The 27,155-nt window shown below is 39.4% G+C and overlaps 2 pseudogenes across 2 annotated transcripts in view; both read left to right on the top strand.

Moving 5' to 3' along the window:
• The window catches only part of LOC110742340, a 29,878-nt pseudogene extending 14,400 nt beyond the window's left edge, over positions 1-15,478 (top strand). The window contains exon 2 of the transcript XR_004185363.1: positions 14,782-15,478. The product of XR_004185363.1 is annotated as an immunoglobulin heavy variable 3-23-like (transcript). The remainder of the gene's footprint in view (positions 1-14,781) is intronic.
• LOC101006990 overlaps positions 1-27,155 on the top strand; it is a 106,727-nt pseudogene that overhangs the window by 4,943 nt on the left and 74,629 nt on the right. The window lies entirely within an intron of this gene.

The raw sequence follows: 27,155 nt of genomic DNA, 5'->3' as shown, positions 1-27,155 counted from the left end.
CCTGCATTTGTGACAGCATGCATGAATCTAATGGACCTTACTCTAAGTGCAACAAATCAGACACAGGAGTACAATAATTCCTAAGTTGACTGTAGTGTATTAAATTGTAGAATCACAGAAATAGGGAGTATAATGTTGGTTTCAAGGTACTGGAGGGATGGACTGGGAAAGGGGAGGTTTTAATCAAAGTGTAAAATGTTCCAATTGGACAGAAGGAGTAAGTTATGCACAGACTAACAACAATAGCCACAAGGTATTATATATTTCAGAATTGCTAAAAAAGTACATATTAATGTTTTTCCCACTAAGAAGTGATAAAATTTTGAGGTGATGGACATGTTAGGTAGCTTGATTTACCCATTCCAAAATGTATACCCGTAGCAAAACTACATATCATATTCCATAAACACACACAATAAATACTTGTCATTTTTCATTAAATAATTTTTAATTTAAATAATTGTATTAAGAAAACGAAGAGAACAGAGTACAATTGTAAGAAAATAGTTTATACTTATGTGCCTTATCATGAATTTGCAAAATAATATAGAAAGAACTTCTAACATTCAATAAAAAAGACAAGTCAACAAAAAGTGGTTTTAAAAAAGTTGTATCATCACAGAAGCTTCAGAAATGATATACAAGCACGTAAAGAATTTCACTCTCTTAAAATTAGAATTCCATATGACAAGCAACTCCTCCTGATCTGCCTGGGTGGGAGGCACAATGAAGAACGCTAACAGTGATTTACTGAGCTTTATAGCTGTGTGTTCATCTGTGCTCGCTCAGTGGAAGGAATGGAAAAGAAAAAGGAAAAAGCAAAAGATGTAAGGGGGAAAAGAAGGAAAACAGAGAGAAAAACAGGAAAGTAAATGAGAAAGGAAAGGGAAAAAGGAAGGAAGGCAGGCAGGCAGGCATTAGAAGTCATTGCATTATGTGCAGAGGCAATCCTTGGACTCCTCCACATCCATCTCTACTCCAGTCCAATCAAAGTCCAATGAATACATTTTCTAAGTTAAAGAATTTTAAGCTTTTTAAGTATTGCTAGAAAAAACCACTCAGCTGTTTAAATTTTGTCATATCACTTCCATTATTGAAGTCAGTCTAGTTTTGGGGGTCTATCAATGCCATCAGCAAAAATAACACATGAAGAAATGACATTAAAACACATGAAAACTTTCTGAAAGCTCCATAATTCAAATCTGCATTCCCACTTTTTCCAAGCCCAGATCACCAAATATAGACCCAGAGTGAGCAGACCTTGCTCCTGGACATGGACAGAGCCCAGGACTCCCGGCAACTTGGACCTGGGCATCTGGTGGCGGAGCAGCCTCTGTCCTGAAGGGGGCGACATAGGCCCTCTGAGCCCAGGGGCGGCCCAGAGGCCACTCACAGGAAGGCGGGGAAGGGACTTCCTGTCAAAGCCAGGGGCTGCTTCTCCCTGCCAGGTGAAAATGATCGTCTTCCAACCACTGAGACTTCCTCACTCGATTGACTTTGTGGGACAAGTGACCTCTTTGTGGCCCACACTTGCAAAGCAGATTGAAAAGCATGGGCCTGGAGCAGAACCCAAGTGTGGGGTTGGCCACATGATGCCTCCTCGTTTATTTCATCTTCACTCTGAGCATATCACTCACAGGACTCTGTGAGTTAAGTGGTTGTTCCATGTGCAGGACTGTTCTCCAGGTGGCCTCGAATACCCCAGTTCTCCTTCTTCCTTAATGTAGTTCTCAAAAATAACCATAGAATGTTCTGGAAATGCAGCATCCTGAGATAGGGAAGAACTGCCTGGAAAAGCCCAGGCCTTGCTTCTGTTCCTCCCAAAGGATGAAACATCTTGAGTTAGGGAGAAACTGTCAGGGACATCCTGGGCTTTGTTCTTTTCTCCTCTGGAAGCAGGATGTCCTACAGAGCTTTATCCCAGGGGGTCACTTAGTCCGTGGAGGTACACCACAGGGTGGTCTCCTGTCAGGGCCCTCGACTGTGACACAAGTGGGGCACAGGCTGACAAGTCTCCATCCACTGTAGGGAGATGTCTTGAGCCTTGGGAGACCAGCTCACAACAGATCCCAGGCTTCTGTTGTCCCATGCTGCCTTTCTATAAGTAAGAATCCAATTAATATAACGTGTTGCATAAGAGTGTGTTCTCCCTTGCTGAACTCAGACACATTGGTCAATTTTTCATGGTGAGCCTGCTTTGTACCATGGCTTACAAAATGCATGTGTAACTAGTCTGTCTCCCCCGTCAAATGACATTACTCCACATCAAATCTAGCTCAGGTGCCTTATACAGAACATTCTCAACTACCCTCTTCATTCATAAAATTGACTCCATTAATTTCAATTATCTGTATGCTATGCTCACCTAATATGGTGTTATTCTCATGGTTTTAAACAGATTATGTTTAAATCCACTAAAATAACAATCATAAAAATTATATTTTGAAGTCAGGTAATGTGTGTCTTCATATATCTATGTATGCTTAGGATACCTTTGGCTATTTTGGGTATTCTGTGTATATGTCTATATATAAACACGTATATATGTGTATATATATGTGTATATACATTCATATATATACATACATATGGATTTTTTTTTAATTTCTGTGGAGAATATCATTGTAGTATTCATGAGAATTGCATTGATTCTGTAGATTGCTTTGTCTGCATGGACATTTTAACACGGTTGATTCTTCCAGAACACTAACCAGGAATATTTTTCCACTTTGTTGTGTCCATTTTAATTTATTAATCAATGTTTTATACATTTTATTGTAAAGTTTTTTTTACACTGATGATCACACATTGTATGCCTGTATAAAAACATCATATATATCTCAGAAATAGAAATATATACAACTATCATGAGGGCATAATAATAGAAACGTGTGTGTGTGTGTGTGTGTGAATACATATATAGCTAATTTATTTAAAGTCAGACACATTCTTTTTACTGCTTGGAAGGTCTTGTGTCTAGACTATACAAAAAACTTGTAAAAAATCATCTTAAATAATACTAAAAACAGAACTATAAAGTAATTGAAAATCTTAACTAACACTTTCCCAAAGTAAATGCATGATTGAAAAACAAAAATCTGAAAAGATGTCCAATGTCAATAGTCATAACTAACACTCACAATTGCCAAATAAAAGAGCAATTATGATGTATTTAAACAGGTAAGTAGGTCCTCAAAATGTGCTATACCCCTACAATTAACACTATTCAGCCATAAAAACAAAGTGGCTATTAATTCAGGAAGAACTAATTATTTTTGTTAAGTTAAAGCAGATGGGCAAAAGAGACTATGTACTGTATAATTCCATTCATGAGACCTTCAAGAAAAGGTAAAGTTAAAGTGATAAAAATAGATTAGTGGTTGGCAGGACTTTTAGAGAAAGAGAATAATTTGACTTTGGAAAGCTCAGGGGATTTCGTTTAGAGTAGTACAAACTCTGACATTGTGACATGGCTAATGTCTTAGTATGTTTGTTCTGAATTAACAACATAAGTTTCAACCAATTCATGGTGATTTTATATTTTCTGTTTGCTGAAGGAGACATGTTCATTTTGTAAAACACTGCTAAGATGCAGCTGAGAGGCTGTTGAAATGGGCATTGAGCAAATTTATTAACTAAATGTACAAGAACAAATTATTTAGCAATTGGTGATTGAGTGGAGTCAGTCATTTCCCTGAGATTGGGTGTAGGGATGTTATTCTGTAGGTTCACAATGTTAAGGTTGCAATGCTCCCTGGTGAGAGACCACTAATTTTTCATGAATTTACTGAAATACAGGTAGGGGCAGAAGAAGGGTCTTAGTCACACTTCTGAGCTTTCCTGAACAGATAAGGTTCCAGAAAACAAAGTTGATGTGATGTCTTCACAGGGACCACAGCCTCTCAGAGGTAACCTTGTCTTGGAGTTCCACCATGTCCTGGGAAAACAAGAACACATCTGTCTCCAATTCCTTGTTCTGCACTTCCCCTGGGAATGACTTCCTTATTGGAGTGTCTTCTGTTTAAGGAATAAAAGTTCCAGTTCCTGGTGTCAGGGCCCATATGCACCTAATGGATCCAGCCCAGGGGAAAGAATAACCTCCCAGAACATGACCTCTATTAGATATAACTGGCTCTCAACCGGTGTACTTTCTGAATGGCCATTTTCTCAGAAGAAAATTAAAATTGTTGAGAATTTCTTATAAGGGTTCTACTGTGTCACTCTTCATTGTCCTTGCATGTTCAGTTATGTCTGTCCAGATTCCACTTATATGTAGAGAGATTAGAGTTCTGCTTCCAGTAACAGGTCAAAGATTACCATTGAGAAAACTTTGGGACTTTGCTCAACCATGTAAAAATCTTGAAAGTCATTGCCCCCATTTTTACAAGAAACATCCACACAATCTGAACATGGATTATTTTTTGAATTCACCAAGTGTATTAGTCCATTTTCACGTGTCTGATAAAGAAATAATTGAGACTCTGCAATTTACAAAAGTAAAAGTTTTAATTGATTAACTGTTCCATCTGGCTGGGGAGGCCTCACAATCATGATGGAAGGCAAGGAGGAGAAAGTCACATTTTACATGGATGGCAGCAGACAAAGAGAGCTTGTGCAGACAAAGTCCCGTAATTTTGAAACCATCAGATTTCATGAAACTATTCCAATTAAGAGAAATTGTCCATAATGAAGGGGCTAAAGGCAAACATGCAACTCCAAATTTCAGCAAGGCAGTAAAATCTGAAAGCTCCAAAATAATCTCCCTTGATGCTTTGTTTCACATCTAGGTCATGCTGATGCACAAGGTGGGTTCCTATGGTCTTGGGCAGCTCCACCCCTGTGACTTTGCAGGGTATAGCCTTCCTCCTGGCTGTTTTCACAGGCTGGCATTGAGAATCTGTGTTTTTTCCAGGTGCATGGTGCAATCTGTAAGTGAACCTACCATTCTAGGGTCTGGGGAATGGTGGCCGTCTTCTCACAGTGCCACTAGGCAGAGCCCCAGGTGGAAATCTGTATGGGGGCTTCAACCCCACATTTCCCTTCTGCACTCCCCTAGCAGATGTTCTCCATGAGTGCCCGACCCTGCAGCAAACTTCTGCCTGGACATCCAGACATTTTAACGCATCTGCTAAAATGTAGGTGGAGGCTCCCACACCGGGATTCTTGACTTCTGTACACCCACAAGCCCAACACCAAGTGGCAGTTGCCTAGGCTTCAGGCTGGAATGCTCTGAAGCCGTGGCCTGAGCTATACCTTGGCCCCATTGAGTCACAGCTGGAGCAGCTAGGATGCAGGGCTACTACATGAGAAGCACAGGACTGGATGGAGGTTGGCTGCCCTCTTTGGCAGTGACTGACATCTGGAAGGATATTCTCCATCACATCTGGGGAATGCATATAATGGTATGTGGATGTGGATGCCTCCACATCTATGCTACCATAAAGTCACCAGGCAGAGAAGCTAGCCTGCATTCAGCTCCTCCAGGATGTCTCCCCACAGAAAATGTGGCCCACTGGCTACATAAGAGGATAGGACATTGGGGACAGGATATCCTTTGAAACATAATGCAGGCTTGGGGCCAACCCCTACAATAAAATGGCACAGTACTCATGTGTCAGCAGTGCCCTATCTATGTGCAGGAATGCCCCAGACCCTTGCTGCATGACACAGGACAGATCACCCAGGGCTGGAACCCAGGACAGTGGTGGAAGGTAGACTACATAGGGGCCTTTGCCTCTATCTGAGGGCTCCTGCTGTGCTTGGACTTGTGCAGACAGCTGAACAGGCTCATGCAGGCATATCCCAGCAAGGCTGCCACCCAAAAGACCACCATAAAAATACTGGAGCAGTGAAGTGAACCTACTGCATCTCCACCAAAATCAACAGTGATGGGGACTTACACTTCACTAGACACAAAGTTCAGGAATGGATGGAGGCCCTGGATATCGACAGGCATTTCCACCTGCCAAACAACCCACAGCAACAGGGCTGATTGAAGAAGTAGAGAAACCTCCAGTAACAACTCCAGAAGGAGACATGCTCTCTAGCTCTGTCACCGCTCACCAGCAGCCATTCACAGCCTGAATGAACGTGGGCATTCCCATTGCTCCAATGCATATACTTTTCTGATGCAAGGACATGATGCCACCATCGGGATCCAGGTTGACAATATAAGGGTCAGTATATTATGCCCTCATGTGGGAGTCAAAGTAACATGCTCTTGCCCTTGACACAGGATCTTCCTGTGTTCAGGTGAGTAGATTATTACATGGCCCTGGACATGGCAAACCAGCCCCTGATGGTTCAGTTTTTCTACTCCATGGAGGAAGGGACTATAACAGGAGATACAGGTCACATTATTTTACACCCTACTCCTCCTTATGCTTCTAAATAAGGAGTCCTTGTCTTCCCTTATGGAAGGGATCATCTTTTCATTATGGACTCACAATGGGGGACAGTCCATTCAGTGTTGTAAACCAGGCACTGGGCCCCGCCAGGGGTGGTGCTCTCTCAGAACAATACAACTTCCTGTGCCTTGTTAAGTGGCCGTGACATGACTTGCCCTTTCTTGTGCCCACTACACATCTTACCTTCCACCCACAGAAGGAGTGCAGCAAACTTCTTCACTGACTGAGTGGTGGCAGATGATAGCCTTTCTTAAGAACAAAATGAACAATTAGATACGTGGAGAGCAGCCTTTCTTCTCCACTGTGGACCTGCCATGGTGCATTCAAGTAGCTACAGCTAAACTGAGACCCTGGAACCTTTTCTGTACTCGGCATAACGATCTTCACCTATTCCCATTAGAAACAACTGTAGTTCATGCAGCAAGTTTCCCATCATCAAGGAGATGAGGTGACATATTTTCCATGTAGTACAGGATCAGGTTAATGTTACCCCACTGTGAAGTGGGCTGTACATGATGGGCTACAGTTGATGAGGGCAGTGCAGATGCAGGCAGTGGTTTGTGCACCCTTATGTATTTAAAGAAGTGATAATAGCATGCCTCAAGCATAATATGGGATGGCTCCCCCCACAGCAATGTAACCACCTCTCCAAATAACCACAGATATGTGACTGGGGTGGCAGTGTGACTCTCTCCAGATGTCAGCCCACTGCTCACTTCGGGGATGCCTATGGGCACACAACACCCATGGTTGGCCTGATCTACCCTCTAATTGGACTGGTAGATTGTTGCCAGGATCATTGTGTTCCATTCAGACACCAGCTCTACTAACTGGGAGAATGTAAATGTCAGACACCACCACAAGCATGAAGCCTGGTGGATTTACCCATTGTTTGCATTTGCCTCCCAGATGGCTGGCAACAACTGATGAACAGTTGCCAGTTAATTCCCTAGCTAAACACACGGCCATGGCCTTCAGTGATACCTACAATGCTATTCCTCTTCTCTCTGAAGACACCACCCAAATCAGACACATTAGTTTCCAAAAATTTCGTGGCCTAGACATCTTCACTGCTGCTCACAACAAAAGCTGCACATTAAAACAGAATGCTGTGTACATATCCCTGATAATGCTCGGAAGATAACCCCAGCCATAGTGGCCCTGGGTACCCATATTTCAGCTACAGAATCTCTGCCTTATGACCCTATAACCGTGTGGTTGAACCAACTCCCAAGTGCTTGGGAAAGCTTTCCATAGGGCATGACTGCTGTTGTGCTCCTTATTCTCTTTTGTTGTGGTCTGGATTGCGGCTGTAGCATGTGGTAGCAATGCCCCTCCACACACCTGGCCCCAAGGAAATCGGGGAAGAAGGGCCTGATAAGAAAGTGATGGCCATTCAACGGTATGCCGGGGTGGAATCTACAGGAGGTGGACCTAACAGAAATAACTCAACCATATCCTGAAGTCAATCCAATGGTCTAAGAAGAATGCCTGTCTGGAGTTCAGACCTAAGGAATCCAGGAATGGCCAACCTGGGGATGAGCTCCTTATCTGTGAAGGACACCCAAGAGAGGTCATGGTGGGTGGGTCACTTGAGCTCAGCAGTTTGACAGCAACCTAGGCAAAATCACAAAACCCCATCTCAATAGAAAATACAAAGAATCAGCCAGTCATGGTGGTCATGTGTCTGTAGTCCCAGCTACATGGGAGGCTGATGTGGGAGGCTCACCTGAGCCAGGGCTGGGAGGTCGAAACTGCAGTAAGCTCTGTTGGTGTCAACATAGACAGACCCTGTCAAAAAAACAAAAAAGAGAAACAAGGTCCGAGGTCATTGGAAACCCAGTTTTATCTTCTGAAATGTTGACATGCAGGACATATAGGGAATCCAGGCTCTTTTTGTTATGTAAAATGGAGATTTTCAGGGAGATGGTGGTAAGTAAAAATTGCTCTATAAACTGCATGCTTTTAGAAATGGTAGTGGTTTTCCTGTGTATCTCCTGCCTCTCAGACATGGTGCCGCCCCTATTTTAGTCAACGGAGGTCTAGAAGGACAATCTCATTGTTTAATTCATGTATTTGTTCTATCACTGTTCTGTCTTGAAAATCCTGGTATATTCTCTGTACAAGTTCTTTAACAAACATACAATTTTCAAATATTCTCTCCAAATCTGTGCCTTTTTAAAAATTCGCTTAACAGCATTTCTTTTTTTTTCACATAAAAACTTAAATTTTGGATGCAGTGATTTTTCTTTCATATTTTAGTGGTGTTTTTGGTATTATATCTAAAAACTCATTGCTCAATCCAAAGCCATAACCTAAGTTTTCCATATTCTAAGTGAAGGCCACTCTCAAGTGAGGAGTTTTAAGTTTCACTGATTTGAAAAAGGGGGAATCACCGCAAGTGTTTCAAGTTATTGTTTAAGGGATACTTTTCTATTTTCCCACATTTGTCTTAGTTATTAAATCGCCTGTTAATATCAATATGTACTCATGGATATTTACTTTACCCTTTGGATTAAAACAAAATATGAATGTTATTAATATTTTTCTTAAAATTATTTTAGTACCTTTATTCAAACATAAGTGATATATTAAAGAGACGTACATATTTGATGTATGCAACTCAATAAATTTGAGGATAAGCATACACCCATAAAACAACCACCACCATAAAGGCTGTAAACACATTCAACATCTCAAAATATTTTTTAGCCTCTTTATTATTTGTGTGTGCATATGTGTAAGAATACTAAACATAAGATCTAAATCCTTACCAATTTTAAGTATACAGCACGTATTGTTGGTCATAAGCATGGTGCAATACAGTAGATCTCCAGAACTTATTTAACTTGTAGATCTGCAAAACGTATTTAACTTTCACAGCTGAAAACGCATGCCCTTTTACCATCAACTGACCATTTCACTGTGAAAAATTATTGAATGAACATAACAGTGCAGATATCTCTTTAAGATTCTGATTTCAATTATTTTGGTTGCATCGCCCAAAGTAGAATTCCTTGGTCATATGGTGGTTCTATTTCGAATTTTCTGAGGAGCCTCCATACCGTTTTTCGCAAAGATTTACATTTCATAGGAAGTGTACATAGGTTCTTTATTTTCTATTTTCTTACTAAAATGTGTTATCATTTGTGGTTTTCATAATAGTCATTCTAACAGGTATGATGAGATATCTCATTGTGACTTGGACTTGCATTTTACTAATTATTAGTGATGTTGAGAACGTTTTAACATACATTTTCATCATTTGAATGTTAATTTTAAAATGTATATTCAGGTTCTTTCCCGTGTTTAATCAAGTTATGTATGTTTATATGTATGTGTGTATATATGTATTAGCTCTCTGTTACTGAATAATGAGATTCTGCTACATAGTTTGTATGTTAACCCTTATCAGATATGTTGTTTGTCAATGTGTTTCCCACATCATACTGAGCCCTCTCATTTTGGTACTTATTTTCTTTGTTGTGCAGAAAGATTATAGCTGGATAATATCCCACTGACTTATTCTTGATTTTATTACCTGAACTGTCAGTGTTTTATGTGAAAAATTTTATCCGAGACAAATATCAAAGATATTGTTCTTATATTTTTTCTGTAAGTATCATGATTTCTGGTCTTATGTTTGCCTTTAATACATGTGAAGTTTTATGTATGATGTATGATAGGGACTGTTTCATTCCACTGCATATGAATATCCAGTTTTTCAAAAAAATGAATAAATTACCTTTTCTCCTTTGCATATTTTGCTTGCTTATTGAGGAATAGTTGAGCATCTATTTTTGAATTTATTTTAAGTTCTGTATTCTGCTCCATTGATTGAAGTACCTGTCCTTTTTTTCAGTGAAATACTTGTATTAGTCCATTTTCACACTGCTGACAAGGACATACCCTAGACTGGGCAATGTACAAAACAAAGAGGCTCAACTGGACTTACAGTTCCATGTGGCTAGGGAAGCCCCACAATCAGGGTGGAAGGCAAGCAGGAGCAAGTCACATCTTACATGGATGGCAGCAGGCAAACAGAGAACTTGTCCAGGGGAACTCCTCTTTTTAAACCATAAGCTCTCCTGAGACTTATTCACTATCACAAGAATAGCATGAGATACACTTGCCCCAGTGATTCATTTACCTACCACAACACCTGGAAATTCAAGATGAGATTTGGATGGGCCACAGCCAAATCATATCATTACTTATCTGATTATTATACATTTGTACTAGAATATGAACAAAGTGTGATACTTCCACCATGTTCTTAGTCAGGATTGCTTAGGCTAGCTGGGGTCTTTGTGATTCCATATAAATTTTAGAATGTTTCCTCTGTATTTGTAAAGCATGCCATTGGGATTTTGATACAAATTGCTTTGAATCTGTAGATTACTTTGGTTCTATTGACATTTTAACACTATTAATTGTTCTTATTCATTAACATAGGTTCCTTTCCATTTATGTGCTCTTTCTTTAATTTTCTTCTTCAGCATTTTCTTATTTTCAGGATAAAAATATCTTAACCTTGTGCTTAAATTTGTTCACATGTATGTTATTATTTTTATTACTATTGAGAATTAGCTTGCTTTATTAAATTTCCTGTTAGATGACTTGTGGTTAATGTAAAAAAATGCAATTTATTTTTGTATGCTGTTTATGTATCATCCAAATTTACTTAATTTATTTATAATTCTAATGTCTTTGTTGGAGCCCTTAAGGTTCTGCATGTGCAAAATCATTAAAAAGATAATGAAGGTAAGAAAGTATCCCTTCAAACAAAAAATCATGCTATTTGCGGAAATAATTTTGTTTCTTAATTAAATGAATTTTATGTTCTTCTATTGCTTAATTACTCCAGTTTTGACTAGAAGTTCTATGAGGAATAGAAATTTTGAGAGTGGGCATACTTTTCTATTTTCTGACCTTATATATGTCTAACCTTTTTTTTTTTTTTTTGCCTTTGCATATGTTGTGATCAGTGGGCTTTCATACAGGACTTTTATTATGTTGAGGTGTGCTCTTTTCATACCTGAGAGATTTTATCATAAAAGGCTTGAATTATCTTAGATGCTTTTGTATAACTATTGATATGACCACACCATTTTATTCTACATTTTCTTAATGTGGTGTATTTATTTCTGGAGGTGATTCAGCAAGTGCACATTGGCTGATTTGCACTTGTTGAATCACATCCAGAAATAAATCTAACTTCATTATGTTTTTCTTCCTTTTCAAATTTTAATTTTAAGTTCTGAGGTACATGCGCAGTATGTGCAGGTTTATTCCATAGGTAAATATGTGCCATGGTGGTTGGATACACCTATCAACCCATTACTTAGGTATTAAGCCCAGTTTTATATCTTATCATACACTATCAAAATTGGTTTACTAACATTCTTTTTCAGTATTTTCACATCTTTGTTTATTATATCCTTGGCTTCTAATTTTCATTTTTTATAACTTATGTCGCTAACTTGGCATCGTGGTAATGCTAGTTGCATAAAATGGGGTCAGTACTGTTACTTGTTCTTCAATGTCTCATACAAGTTTCAAAGGAATTGATGATAACTTTTAAATATGTAATAAAATTCTCAAATGAAGCCATCTAATCTTGGTCTTTCCTTTTTGGGGAGCTTTGTGACAGTTGATTCAATCTCTTTACCTATTAGTCTGCTCATTTTTTAAATTTATAATTCAGTCTTGATAGGTTGCATGTTATGCTCTGATCTGTATTATTTTCTCATTTTTTTCTCAGTTTCTACTTACATATGCTATAAAAATGTGATATTGGCATTTTATAATTGCGTTACACACTTTATAAAGAAAATAAAAATGTAAAAACTGAATTTCAACCTAGTTTTTCCATTTTTGACAATCTGTATTTTTTTTTTTTATAGATTCAGGTATTGGATGTATTTCATATGGCTACTCACCTGGAAACTCTGCTAATATGTCTACTGAAGAAATAATGTGCTGGAAATAGATTTTTTCAGGATCTATTGGTCTGACAGAATATTTATTTGTCTTAGATTTATCATCTCCAGAGACAATATAAAGAAGATGCTGTATCAGTAAATGGGCAATCTGCAAACCAAGAACACATCACTACATTACTGTGCAAGAGAAGCACCTGAGGAAAAGCCGGTGCGAGCCCAGATTCAAACCTCCAGGGACACATGGGGGAAATCAGCTGCAGGGCATGCTCAGGACCCACTGATCAGAGTCAACCCCAGAGGGAGGTGCACAAAAAGGTTAACAGCTGCTTTCCTGCTTGGTTCTTTCTACAAAAATTCGTTTCCCCCAAGATTTCCTTGTGCGTGAAAGGAAAATAAATTTTGAGACCCAGAATCACAAGCCCAAGGGCAAAGTGCAGCTGGAAACAGCTGGGCAAACACGCCTCTGTTCCTTCCCTCAAATGACAGCTACTAAGGTTTTAAAAAGCTGCATGCCTCCTTCAGAATTTCACCACAAGGAAAACCCTTGTGAACCAACAACAGGCAGAATAGTTTCTCTGCTCACGTCAGTCAAATGCAATTCTGATTGTTACCTTTGCTCTCTTGTTTCTCTGCATGAATAGTAGGCCTATGTGACTATTCCTGCAAATTGTGCATTTGGTTAAAAGCTAATCAAAAACTCAAAAGAATGCAACCATTTTTCTCACATCTAACTATGATCTGTAAGCTCTCTCCCCACTTCAAGTTGTCCTGCCTTTCTGAACCAAACCAATGTACTTCTTACATATATGGATTAATGTCTCATGTCCCCCTAAACTGTATATAACCAAGCTGTGCCCCACAATCTGGGGCACATATCCTCAGGACTCCCTGAGGCTGTGTCACTGGCATGTCCTTAATCTTGGAAAAATGAACTTCCTAAATCTATTGAGATTAGTCAACGATACTCTTTGGTTTACAGGTTTCTTTTTTTATCTCATAACTTCAATGATCTGAAATATTAAAGAAAATTTGCCAAACTGCTCATTCTCTTGTTTAATCTGTTATTGTATTTGTAAAGGGAAACATATTTATATAAGTTATGTATAATTAATAATTTATGTACATTACAAAGCTGAGTAGCAGAATTATTAATAAGACCTAGAGTAATAAAAAATTCAAGAATCAATTAGCAGCTTAATAGAAAAACAAATTATGCTACATCTGTTTGCTGAAATGCTACCCAATATTTATAAGAAATAAACACACACAATAAAAAGGTTTAATTCTCAGTATTTCTACTGAGAAAAATAAGCCAAATAGATAAGAGTACATACTATATTATTTCATTCTTATAAGTTCTAGAAAATAAATGCTGGTCTAAAGAAATATGAAAACATCAGTAGTTTTATAAAGAAATGGTAGAATAAGGGAAGGAGGAAAAACAAAAAAACGTAAGAGAACAAGAGGACTGTTGAGGGGAGTTGACTTGTCACTTTCTTGAAAATAGGGGTTTTTTTCAATGTTTTCTATTGTACAGGTTAAATATTTGAATTTTATTTTCTGTCAATTAAAACTTATAAAATTTATTACAAGTAAACAACTGACATTTTCGACAAAAAAAGAAATATAGCAAGGAACAAATAAATATGTTAAATGTCAGGTATACCTAAATATTTATATGTCTGAACCTTGTCTCCATATTTTCAGGTAAATGCAGCAAAATAAGACAGGTTTTTGTGACAGGAAGTGGATTTTACAAACCACACTAGGCACGTTTAGCTCTGTCCCAGAGGTAGTTAAAAGAGCAATGGAGGTCTGCTATGAGGAGCATAGGCCCAGATTCTAGCACTCACTCATGCCAGATATAAGCCCTCAGACACATACAGAGACCCTCCATGTGTGGGTTCACTTTTACATCTATAAATGAAGAAACCATTGACTCCTAAACACCATAATTTATACACACAGGTAAACATAATTAAAAATGTGATAGTTATTAAATGTTTATCAACAGAACATTTTCACAGTAAGACAGCATTTTCCCAAATGCAATCATTGTCATCAAATCCCCAGGGACACTCTCATCTGCCCTGGGCCCTGCCCTCTCCTCAGGCGTCCCACCCCAGAGCTTGCTATATAGTAGGAGACATGCAAATAGGTCCCTCCCTCTCCTGATGAAAACCAGCCCAGCTCTGACTCTGCAGCTCTAGGACAGGAGCCCAGCCCTGGGATTCCCAGGTGTTTTCATTTGTGATCAGCACTGAACACAGAAGACTCATCATGGAGTTTGGCCTGAGCTGGGTTTTCCTTGTTGCTATTTTAAAAGGTGATTCATGAGGAAATAGAGATATTGAGTGTGAGTGGACATGAGTGAGAGAAACAGTGGATATTTGTGGCAGTTTCTGACCTTGGTGTCTTTTTGTTTGCAGGTGTCCAGGGTGAGGTGCAGCTGGTGGAGTCTGGGGGCGGCTTGGCAAAGCCTGGGGGGTCCCTGAGACTCTCCTGTGCAGCCTCTGGATTCACCTTCAGTAGCTACTGGATGTACTGGGTTCGCCAGGCACCAGGGGAGGGGCTGGAGTGGATCTCAGCTATTAATAGTGGTGGGGGTAGCACATACTACGCAGACTCCGTGAAGGGCAGATTCACCATCTCCAGAGAGAACGCCAAGAACACACTGTATCTGCAAATGAACAGCCTGAGAGCTGAGGACACGGCTGTCTACTACTGTGCGAAAGACACAGTGAGGGGAAGTCAGTGTGAGCCCAGACACAAACCTCCCTGCAGGAACGCGGGGGGAAATCAGCGGCAGGGGGCGCTCGGGACCCACTGATCAGAGTCAGCCCGGAGGCCTGTGCACACGGAGGCTGATTTCCTGTCAGGATGTGGGACGTCATCTTTCTACAGTTCCTGTAGTGAACCTCTCTGAGTTCAGGATTCTCTGATTACTAATGTTATCTCTACGTATTTTTTAAATGATTGTTTTACTATGAAAACCTATTCTCCTATGTACAAAATGCAGACGATCCTTGCCGAGGAGATGAGAAGTTCCCAACCATGGTCGCCACGATCAGAGTCCTGAGGAAGCTCAGGGCTTCCTGGTGAGTCTTCTCCAGTCAGACTCAGGACAGGAACCTGAGGAAGATTCTTGACTAGAACTGAGTATGGCTCCTCACAAGAGGGCGCTAGCTGCGGGCGGCTGTTCCTGCAGACCCCTGATTTGGCGGCGGGTGACTAAAACGTACACTGACACAGGTATTCCGCTTTGCCAGTTCAGCTGAGGGTCCGAGGCCGCTGACTGACTCCAAGGAGAGGCCTGTAAAGAATGGCAGCAGCGGCCCTGAGCAGCTCGGGCTCCAGGCGTTTATTTAGTATAGAATTCACAACAGAAGCTCTGAGTCAACACACTTGTGGATAATTAACATGATTAAGAGAGTAATTCTATGAAGGAGTAAAGCTCAGGGACTGCGGTCTAAAGTAAATACCATTAGGGTGCGATATCCTTGGTCGACCTCCCCCGAGAGGTTCATCAACCCTAGTATTTACCCTATGCCTAATGCTCTAAGGTTCGAACCGGCCGCCTTCAGCCTGTTCAATTATTACAAGCTATGTAACCTTTCAGCCTTCCAAAAGGTTTGTGACTATTCCCTATAACTTTCCCTAATATGTCCCTTTAATATTTCTGCCACCACCCTGAGTGAATCCCAACAGGAACAGTCTTCAGGGATTCTGATTACAGCAAAAAAGGAGGGTGGGCCAGGGTCAGTGTCATGTAGAACCTCACAGGTTTCTCGTTGGACCCTTCTCCTGACACTGAAGTATGCAAATCAGCATCGATACTGATCTGGAGCTTCTTTTCCTAATTCATGTACTGTCTTTTTTAGTTGTTGTTCTCATTTTTCCATTTGCTTTTCCTGCTTTCTGGAAAAGGAAGATATTTTCCTTGTGGTTAAAATTCCAGGCCTCAAGCCCTTTCCCTGGAGCTCAGGTGGGTCTCAGGCTGTGGCTGCTGCAGTCACGCAGGAGAGGCTGGTGGGACTTTCTTCACTCCTCCTCACTCAGGACCCTCTACTGTGTTGCATGGAGACTCATCTGTAAATACAAGTTGCCAGTGGGAACCGAAGGGGACAAGCTTGTTTGGTTAACACAGGGTATGGATGTGTTTCTAATCCTGTTCTGATAAACTTTCACAGAGTAATGTTCTTTACTAGTGGTGTGAGGAAGAGGGTGTGAAAGTTGTCAGAATCAAAATGGAGCCACTTGTGTTACAATCTTTACAGGTGAAGCTGGAGAAGGTCATGAATAGAGAGTTCTCATGCACACATCCCTGATAACAAGAACTACAATAATTGTCTCAAAATAGCTCATGTAAGCCTCCTCAGTTATCTTTTAAAACATTTGTCTTCATTTGCCTACTTAAATGTGCCCACGCATATTCCCATTGCAACACTCATTTTCAAATAAATATTATTTGATTTTGGGGAGTCTCTTTCTGTCTGATATTTGGGTTTGACAAGCTGCAGACGAACACGCCACTTTCCTGTGAGATGTAGGAGATGACAATTTTGGGGGATGGCTGAAAACATCCAATATCCTCAGGGCCAGCCATCAGTAAGTGCAGGCTGGAAGTCTCAGAAAGAGCTGAAACGGCGTAATCACCATGGAGTTTTACCTTCTCCAACTCTGCTCTGATAGAATCAGGGCCAAGCAGGTTAGCAATGATAATCTACCTAACATAGAGTCAACTGATAACTTACACCTTTAATGATGTCTATTAAAAAATTTACAACACCACCTGGATTAGTGTTTGATCAAATAACTACGAAGTATTGCCCAGCCAAATACACCATAAGACGGACCGCTACCCATTGGAGAAAAACATTTAACATGAGGTCTAGGTTGTCACATAGTTCAAGGTGTAAAACTGATTATTTTTAAATGAGGCTATTTTTCTTGTTGCTATTGAGTTGTAAAAGTTTCTTTTACATTTGGACATTAAAGCTTTTCAGATATATGGCATATTATCCAATTCTGTAAGTTGTAATTATTTTGTTGCTTTGCAGTCTTTTTTATAATCTATTCCCACTCGTTCAATTTTGCTTTATTTTGTAGGTGCTTCGAATGTAAAATCCAGAAAAAGATTGCTAATTTTTAAGGGTTGGGAGTTTTACAATTGCAGGTATTACATTTAAATATTTAAAGCATTTAGAGTGAATTTTTGTGTTTATTCTAACCTAAAATTCTTAATTCTTTTTATGTGAAAATCCAGTTTTCATAACACCCTCTTTGGAAGACACTATAATTTAGCCATTTTATATTGATGGTTCTCATGCTGAAAATCAGTTCGTCATCAATATGTTGGTTTATATCTAAGCTCTCTATATGCATTTATGCCAATACCTTTCTATGTTTGTAATAAATATTGAGGCCTAGAAGTGAAACGCTCAAGCTTTATTCTTGCCTTGTTACAGATATTAGACCAAAATATTCTAACTTTTTACTATTGAGTACAATAACAGCCACGACTTTTCTTAATGGTTTTTATTGTGTAAATGTTGTTTTCTTGTCTTCCTACTTTGTACAGAGTTTTTATAATGAAACCCTGATTTTTTCATTTTTTTTCCTGTGTCTGATGATATGTTACTGAGACATTTTTTCCTTAGTTTTTGGATGTGGTGTACCAAATTGATTGATTTGAGGATGTTGAATCAACTGTGCATCTCAGGAGTGAATTTGAGTTGCTCATGGTGTATGGTCTTTTAAAAGACTTTAGAATTTAGTTTACTATCATTGGGGATTAAGTTATGTCTACTAATGATATTGGTCTGTAGTTTTCTTTTATTGTGATGCCTTTGTCTATTACTGGTAAAACTATAATGGTATCCTCATAGAAAGAGTTTAGAAGGTATATTGCAGACTGCCTTTAAAATACATTTTATCAGTGGAGAGATGGTGATAGTTTTTTCCTCAGTTTTCTCTTGGGAAGAATTTTATGTTGCTTAAAAGATATTTAGAATGACTTAACATGGTTTATGGGCTTACATTATATTCCCTTCTTCCATTCTTTTTGAAGAACTGCTTAACTTTCCTATTTATTTTTAGGTTTATTTTTAGATTTGTGCAATACATTTTGAGGTGAAATTTAGTGGATTTTTTTCTAATAAATTAGAAAGAATAAATCATTTAATTGACTATTTTATTCAGGTTGATTTGTTGAATATTTGCTAAAAGCCAGTTCTTTAAGCCATGACACATAATAAATCCCAAATGGCAGTACCTCATTGTTTACTTAGCTTTTTTACTTACATTTTTCAGAGGAAAAATCGCTACTGTAAATTGTAAATAGCCAACACATAATTGTATTGTATGCAAATCTGTGACTGCAGGTTATCTCCGAGAAACAGATACATTTCTTTACTATATATAAAAAAAGAGTTTGGAAGGGTGACTCCTCACCAATTTTTGAAATAGAGAAGGGCTGGCATTACTTCTTTAAATGTTAAGACTCATTTTATGATGTAACATATAACATATCACAGATAATGTTCAATGTGTGCTTAAGAAGGATGTGTATTACATGGCTCTTGGTCGGAAGGTTCTGTAAATGTCTTTCAGGTAAAATTGTTCAATAGTGTTCAAACTCAGAGGCATATTAAGAATTTTCTTTCTGGATTTGCTATACATTATTCATGAGGTATTAAGGTCTTCTCTTATTTTTATGTTGTTTTTTTATTTCTCTCTTTACATCTCTTACAGTTTCCTTAATGCAGTTATATTTGTATTTGTACACGTGTAAAAAATAAAATCATAATTGTTAAGTGAGTTTTATGGCACACTCACATTATAAGTAATATATTTCCAAATGCTACCATTGCCACTAAACTCTTCCTGGAGTCTGCCATCTGCTCTGGGCACTGCCTTCTTCTCAAGCATCCCACGCTGGAGCTTGCTATACAGGAGGAGGCATGAAAACAGGGCCCTCCCTCTCCTGGTGAAAACAAGCCCAGACCTGCAGCTCTGGGAGAAGAGCCACAGCCCTGGGATTCCCAGGGGTTTCCATTTGGTAATCAGGACTGAACACAGAGGACCTACTATGGGGTTTGAACTAAGCTGAATTCTTCTTGTTGCTATTTTAAAAGGTGACTCATAGAGAAATAGAGTGAGTGAGAGTGAGTGGATACGAGCGAGAGAAACAGTGGATATGTTTGGCAGTTTCTGACCGAGATGTCCGTGCATTTGCAGGTGTTCAGTGTGAGATGCAGCTGATTGAGTCCATAGAGGACCTGAGACAACCTGGGAAGTTCCTGAGACTCTCCTGTGTAGCCTCCAGATTCGCCTGCAGTAGCTTCTGAATTAGCTGAGTTCACCAGTCTCCAGGGAAGGGGCTGGAGTGAGTAATAGATATAAAATATGATGGAAGTCAGATATACCATGCAGACTCTGTGAAGGGCAGATTCTCAATCTCCAAAACAATGCTAAGAACTCGCTGTATCTGCAAATGAATAGTCTGAGAGCTGAGGACATGGCATGTATGGCTGTACATAAGGTCCCAAATGAGGAAACATCAGTGTGAGTCCAGACACAAAATTTCCTGCAATAGGAAGAAAGGAGTGTGGGCTGAAGGGGAAACTCAGCACTCACAAAACAGGTGCAGCCCCAGGGCAGGTGCAGATGGAGGGAGAGCAAGGGCTGCTTTCCTTCAGGGTCTGTGGTTTCCTCTGCTTCTAACATTTCCCCTCTGAGCCCCTGTACATTTATGCTTTGTGCCCACCATGAGGCCCTGGATTAGAAAACTAATTTAAAAGAGGAAACATTCTCATATGTCCCCAAAACAGATGTAAGTATTGAAGGCATAAAAATGCACAGGCGGCCGGGTAAGGCTGTAGACACTGCCACCTCATATTGCCAGAGTCACAACTAGTGGTGGAGAAAGGTGGGAGTTTGATGGAGCTTCCCTAATGACCCTGTGGTCCAAGCTAAATCCAGCAAGGCCATTGGTGCCTCCTGAGCACAGTTGTCCATCAGGGATCTTCCATGTGTTCCAGCAGCAGCCATGCCTCAGATCTCCATTGTGCACAGCCATTGTCTGGGAGGGGCTCCCAGGATGGGTGTCTTCGGCACACACCAGGGGATGGGTGTTAGAGTGCAGTGAGGCAGCTGGTGGCCTGGTCTATTGGTCTTCCTGATGTTGGAGGGATGGGAGGTGCATTCTCAGGGCCAGCACCCTGCTTGTGGATTTTCATATAAAAACCATGGTTTTACTTCGTTTTCTCAGATAACATAGGTAATTAATAACACAATCTGCAAACAATTGTAATTTTCAACTTTAACCCAAATTTATTGTTTCTTAATTCTGTGCAGGATCCAGACATGGTATTGCCCTTCTCATGAGAAATTGCTCGATCTAAACCAAAACCAGTTGTTTCTCATATTCTTTGGTTTCTCTCCATGTGCAGAGATCTTGATTAGAGGAAGTTTGGGACTTCCCACACACTCACCCTCACCTCCCCAAGCAAAGAGCAGAAATTGTCCTTAAACTAAGTCTGAGGGAGGAGCTGTTCCTGTACCACTCAGGGCCTGCAGAGACCCCCAGGTGCAGCTTCATTGAGTCAGGTGTTTCACTCCCTGTGATTGCGGCTGAGGTCTAATTGTGGGCTCAGAATTAGGACACTCTAGGTTATCACAGGTCAATCCTATTCTAAAAATCATTATCACACATAGTGGTAATAATTCAGTGTTCATTTTTTCTAATAGCAGTTTGTCTTTTATATTTGGTTGCAAGTTTGAGAAAAGAAATGTGATAATATTTTTTGAATTTAACCTCAAAATCTAAATTGTTCTAGGACACTCACAAATTGGACAAAAGAGAGCTCTTTATTCTCATAAAAGTGTGTGTATTGGGGAATTTCACCGCATTTTCCAGAACCTGTTAACATCAACAACTATGTTTCTCAGCGCACTTTTGGCTTGAGACGTCCTCACAGACCCTCTCCCTCACCTGCACTGTCTCTAAATTCCCCATCACTACCAGTGCTTCCTGCTAGAGTGTATCTGCTTACCCCTTGAAGCAGATACACTCTGCATACCCCTTGAAGCAGATAGAGTGCATGGGTTGTGAAGGGAGCACAAATTACAACCCATTTCTCAAGAGTCCATATCCCTATCCAGGAAAAATTCTTACAGCTGAGCGCTTGTCTAGTGAATACACAGTTATGCATTTTTAAGCAAAAGAAACAATGAGGGGACTTCATTGTGAGCATAGACACAAACCTCCCTGCAGGGGTAGATAGGACCAGCAGGGGGCACTCGGGGCACCTTGGGGCTTAGGATGATTGTTGCGGCTTAAGATGAGCAGGATCAAGGCTCAACATCAGGGCGGGTGAAACAGGGCAGAAAAGGGGCTGTAGATATCGGTTGTTTTCACCATCATATTTCACCACCAGACACCCTCCACTACATCTCTTCTAATGTGTCTGAGTGTTTATATGATTAGAAAATGGCATTTATGTAAACACTAATATATACCCATATGGAGGTGCATCAAGTTGTCCTCTCCATCTTATGTGGACCTTGTCCATCAAGCACTAAGTCCCTGTATTTACTACAGTGCCTCATACATTATGGTCCAAACATGTAAGGTTTCTTTTTTTTTCATCTCTCCTCCTCCATTCTCTCTCTCTTTCACACAAAAACACATGAACTGACACAACTTTAATTATCTGATGTATTGAAGCAAATTGGTTAATGTGCAGCTTTTCCACTTTGGCACCCATTTATGTTGTAAAAATAAGAACCGTGTGTTTCTCAGCTGGGCACTTCTCTAAGTAGCAGCTTTATTTATTATAACCAGAGACCAAAAGTGATCCAAGTGTTAGTCAGCAGCTTAACTGGTAAACAAATTGTGGAAAATTCATTTGCTGGAATAATACCCACTGTTACAATCAAGCACTGTGGGAATCACTCAACACCATGCTTAAAATAACAAGTACCTGAATAAGTAAAATAAGGCAAAAAAATACAAGTTCATACATATAATTCCAGTTCTATAATTTCTATAAAGCAAAAATGAATTTAAAGTTGCATAAAAAGATCCATAGTTGACTGTGGATGTGGTACAAGAAAAGAAGGTGTAGAAAGGAGAAACTGCAGGAGAACAAAAGGAAATTTCTAGAGTAATTGATTTTTTCTGTGTTAATAAAAGTGAGTATTATGTCAATATTTGTAAAATTGTACAATTTATGTAAAGATTCTTATTTGCTAATTTCACATCATTAAAATATTGCAAATTTTATACTGTATAATTTCGTAGAAAAGGTGGTAGAGATGAACAAAATACGTAAAAAGCCAGAGACTCCTGAATATACACATGAATGAACCCTGGATCTCACTATACTTTTAGGGAAACACTAGAATACAAAAATGTAATGACAGGATTTCAGTACATGAAGGGAGCTTCTCAAACCCCAGGAGGCACGTCCAACTGTGTCCTGGAGTTAACTCAGGGAGCAGGCATGTCCTTTGGAAGGAGCCATGACACGGAGCTCCCAGCATCTGTTGTAGATGACACCATGCAAATGCCAAGAGATCTCAACTAAAGTTTTACGTGGATGTTGAGTCTGATTATGGAACACACTCACACCAAGTGAGTATGGAAATGGTAGTTACCTGCATCCTTGAGGTGTCTGCTGAGAGCAGGGCAGGCCTCTCATGAAGCTCCCAAATGGCTTGGTAGAGCAGGGAAGGAGACTGGCTCAGGGTTTTTATCATGGTTTGGTGGGGGGCTGGGGAGAGCATCCTACTTGCAGGAAGGGTCTTGTGGGGTTTCAAGGTTCAAATGGCATCAAATGAGGGAGCTCCTGTGATTTCTAACTAGATTTACCTTGTGTGCTTAAAAAAAAGCAAACGATGGAGGAAAGAGATTTGAATTTATCAGCAGTCAGGCACAAAAATAGAGTCTGATGACTTACTCTAAATAGCAAGTATAAAAATGATGAGTAAGAAAAGAGACAAGAGTCCAATATGGGCTGAACAAACAGGTCTGCAGAAATGTAAGACTGCTTATAAGCAAAGAATAAATGGTGGTGAGCAGCATGGAGAAGGACTTGGTCCAACAATCTCTTGTGTAAAGCTTTTCACGATTCGACTCTTCATCAGCTATCTTGAAGGTCTCAGGTCAACTGTCCTCTTCAAAATATCAGAAGTGCCAGAATATGTGAGGGATGCAGTTTAACTTCCTCTATTTGAGTAGCTTTACAATTGTGTAAAATTTTTACTCACCCTTTTTGCTTGTTTGTTTTTGAGATAGGATCTCACTCTGTTGCACAGGTTGGACTGCAGTGGTGTGATCGTAGGTCACTGTGATTTTAAATTTCTGGCTCGTAGAATCCTCCCACCTCAGCCTGCTGAGTAGCAAGTTGCTAGGTTTAGAGGGCCCTTCATCTACACCCAGCTGATTATTTTTATTCATTTCTTCATAGAAACTAGGTCTGTCTGTGTTGCACAAGCTGCTTTTGAACACCTTGTCTCATGCAATTCTGCAGGCTTGGCCCCTCAAAGTGTGGGGACTACAAGTGTGAGCCACCTCATCCAGCCTGAATTGGTTTTTTGTTGTAAAACATGAACCCAATAATTGATTCCCTGGAATTTTTCTGCAGTGTTTTGGTTAAAAGTACGTTAACAGACTCCTTCCAATGTGGTTGAAGAACAGTATTTTTCCTGAATGTTTCTTCCAACAGACATGATTTCCTGGTTGAAGGTCACAAGAAACAGTTAAAAAGTTATAGTAAAATGGCAGCCTTAAACTGTTGGTGATTGCAGTGTGTATGGTACAGGAATGACTTTTAATAATTTGTAACACATGCATGCAGCAGGAAAAAGGTGATGAGGGTCAAATCTCTGCATGTATGAGTCTCCTAGCTACCAACTCATAGGGTAATAAATTGACGCCCCTGAGGAGGAACCATGATGCCACACTGCATAGCAGGAGAAGACTTGGGCTAAGGAAGTTCAACATTTTATTACAGTTTTTATAATTTCTATTAAAAATGCTATTTTTTCAACCTTTCCAGAAAAATTGTAAGCAGGATTGATTCTGTATTAGATGCACAATGGCAATGCCTTCCCATGCTAGATAACATTATGAGGTTGGTAAGATTCTGGTTTGACGTACTGATCCACTGACTACAACATTATTTCAGTTTCCATGCTAGGTTATTGTATGTTTGTTTGCATTTACTTTCAAAGTTATATTAAACTGGACTCTATAATGTAATAATTCAACCGAATGTTTCTTCCTCTGCTGTATATTTTGAGGGGTTTCTAGAATATGTAAGAATCCCCTTTGCTTGCAAAATATTCCAAAGTCATGCAGTGCTCTAAAACATATGTATTTAATTCGCCCTACTAAATACAATAACTTCTGCCTTCTGGGCTGATTTTACATCGTGTAGAGAAATACATCCTAAAATAAGTTTGTACTACCAATATGAATTACTGGATAATAACCTTCAGTTTTATTTTTGAAGTGTTATCCATCAATATATAATCTTAAATCAAGGATCTTAACAGAAATCTTACCTAAGGGATATTTAATTGTTTAAAATATTTACATAATAGAGATGTGAGCCCAAAGTATCCAGCCATGTCTTCTGTCTATCACATTACAAACTACACAGTAACTTTGACTTCATTTGGGACTTGTTATAATTTTCAAATTAGTTATTTATTTAGCTTAATGCCTCTAGATTATTATATGTGGCTATTTTAGCAGAGCGTGAACAAAGACAACGTAGGCTGACTAAATAATTAGAAAAATCACAATCTAATGAAACAAGAAGCCTGGATATGAGAACCTCTGGGCTTGGCCAATTTGACAGCTCATGTATCAAGTAATGTCTTGTCTCAGTTTTCCACACTGATGCATCCAGAAAGTCAGCTTCACTCCTGCAGTGACTCCAGTCATGCAGAGACATAGGGACAACATTCCCAAGGGTCACATATTATCTGGAAGTGGGGAATAGACAATACTGAAACTCTGCTCTGAATGACCACAAAAGCCCCAACAGATCATCTCCCCTGCCTCCATGACTAGAACTGCACCACGTGCCCATGTGGACAGTCATCCCTGATGGGGATAATAAGACTCCATTGATGAGGCCAACAATTTTATCATATGAATTACTAAAGACTAATATAAAGGTTTCAAAATTTAATCTAACTCTGTTCTTTCATGTCCACCACATCCACCAGTGATCCTGTGATATCTTGTTTTTCTTTTCTGCTTGACTTTGTCTCTTCACCTTGTTCTGCCCTCCAGAGAATCTCTTTCAGCTTCATTGGGTGCATTCCATTGTTACATTTATCTGACATTTGCTAAATTGGTGGAATGCATTAGACTAAAGGGGGAGTCTCTAATCTCTCCTGGGTCTGTATTCCTAGGAAGGCATTGTGACCCTGAGTCTGAATGTGACTGTATTAATCAGGGTTCTCTTAGGGGAACAGAATTAATACATATATATCTCATATATATATTTACTTTATACATATACATACACACACACACACAGAACTGATATATATATATATCTTATATATACTTAATAAACCCATACAAATTTATGGGTTTATTTATAAACCCATATTTATGTATGGGTTTATTTATAAACCCATATTTATGTATGGGTTTATTAGGTATTCATAATAAAAGAGGGTTCTCTTAGGGGGACAGAACTAATAAATATATATCTCATATATATTTACTATATATATCTACAGAACTAATATATATATCTTATATATACTTAATAAACCTATGGGTTTATTAACTACAAACTTACACAATTGCAAGGTTCCACAATAGGCTGTCTGTAAGCTGAGGATTAAGGAGAGCCAGTCTGAATCCCAGAACTGAAGAACTTGGAATCTGATGTTTGAGCATCCAGCACAGGAGAAATGTGTAGCCTGGGAGGTTAGGCCAGTCTCTTCTATGCTAATTTGTCACCTAGTAAGGCTAGCAGTTATTGTAAGAATAATAACATATTTTCATAGAATACCTACATCTTCAAGGTGAGTAGTACCTTTATTTGTAGTAATTAGAAATGAGAAACAATAGAAATATCAAGATTTATAGATGAACAGTAATGATATGCTAATTTACTGTAATAATATCCATAATTAGAATAAATACATTGTTGATGCTCAACATGGTTAATCACCAGTGGTTATGATGAGTGAGAGGCAACACAAAACACATACTATATAATTCCTGTATAATAAATTCATGAAACTCAAAACTAAAGTAATAAATATGAAGGATGGACTCCGAATATTGTTTTTGTAAATGCACAGGTGAGCACAAGTAGAATTACATTTTGTTTTGTTTGCCTTTTTTGAAGAAAACATAAAATGGAAAAACATTCCATGCTTATGGATAGGAAGAATAAATTATCATGAAAATGGCCATTCTGGCTGGGCGCGGTGGCTCACGCCTGTAATCCCAGCACTTTGTGAGGCCGAAGCGGGTAGATCACGAGGTCGGGAAATCGAGACTATCCTGGTGAACAGGGTGAAACCCCGTCTCTACTAAAAATACAACAACAAAATAAAAATTAGCTGGGCGTGGTGGTGGGCGCCTGCAGTCCCAGCTTCTCTGGAGGCTGAGGCAGGAGAATGGTGTGAACCCGGGAGGTGGCGGAGCTTGTAGTGAGCGGAGATCGCACCACTGCACTCCAGCCTGGGCTATAGAGTGTGAAGAAAGAAAGAAAGAAAAGAAAGAAAAGAAAGTAAGAGAGAGAGAGAGAGAGAGAGA

The sequence above is a fragment of the Papio anubis genome, chromosome 7, assembly GCF_008728515.1.
Source record: "Papio anubis isolate 15944 chromosome 7, Panubis1.0, whole genome shotgun sequence".
Taxonomy (NCBI): Eukaryota; Metazoa; Chordata; class Mammalia; order Primates; family Cercopithecidae; genus Papio; species Papio anubis.
This window is presented reverse-complemented; position numbering and strand designations above follow the sequence as displayed.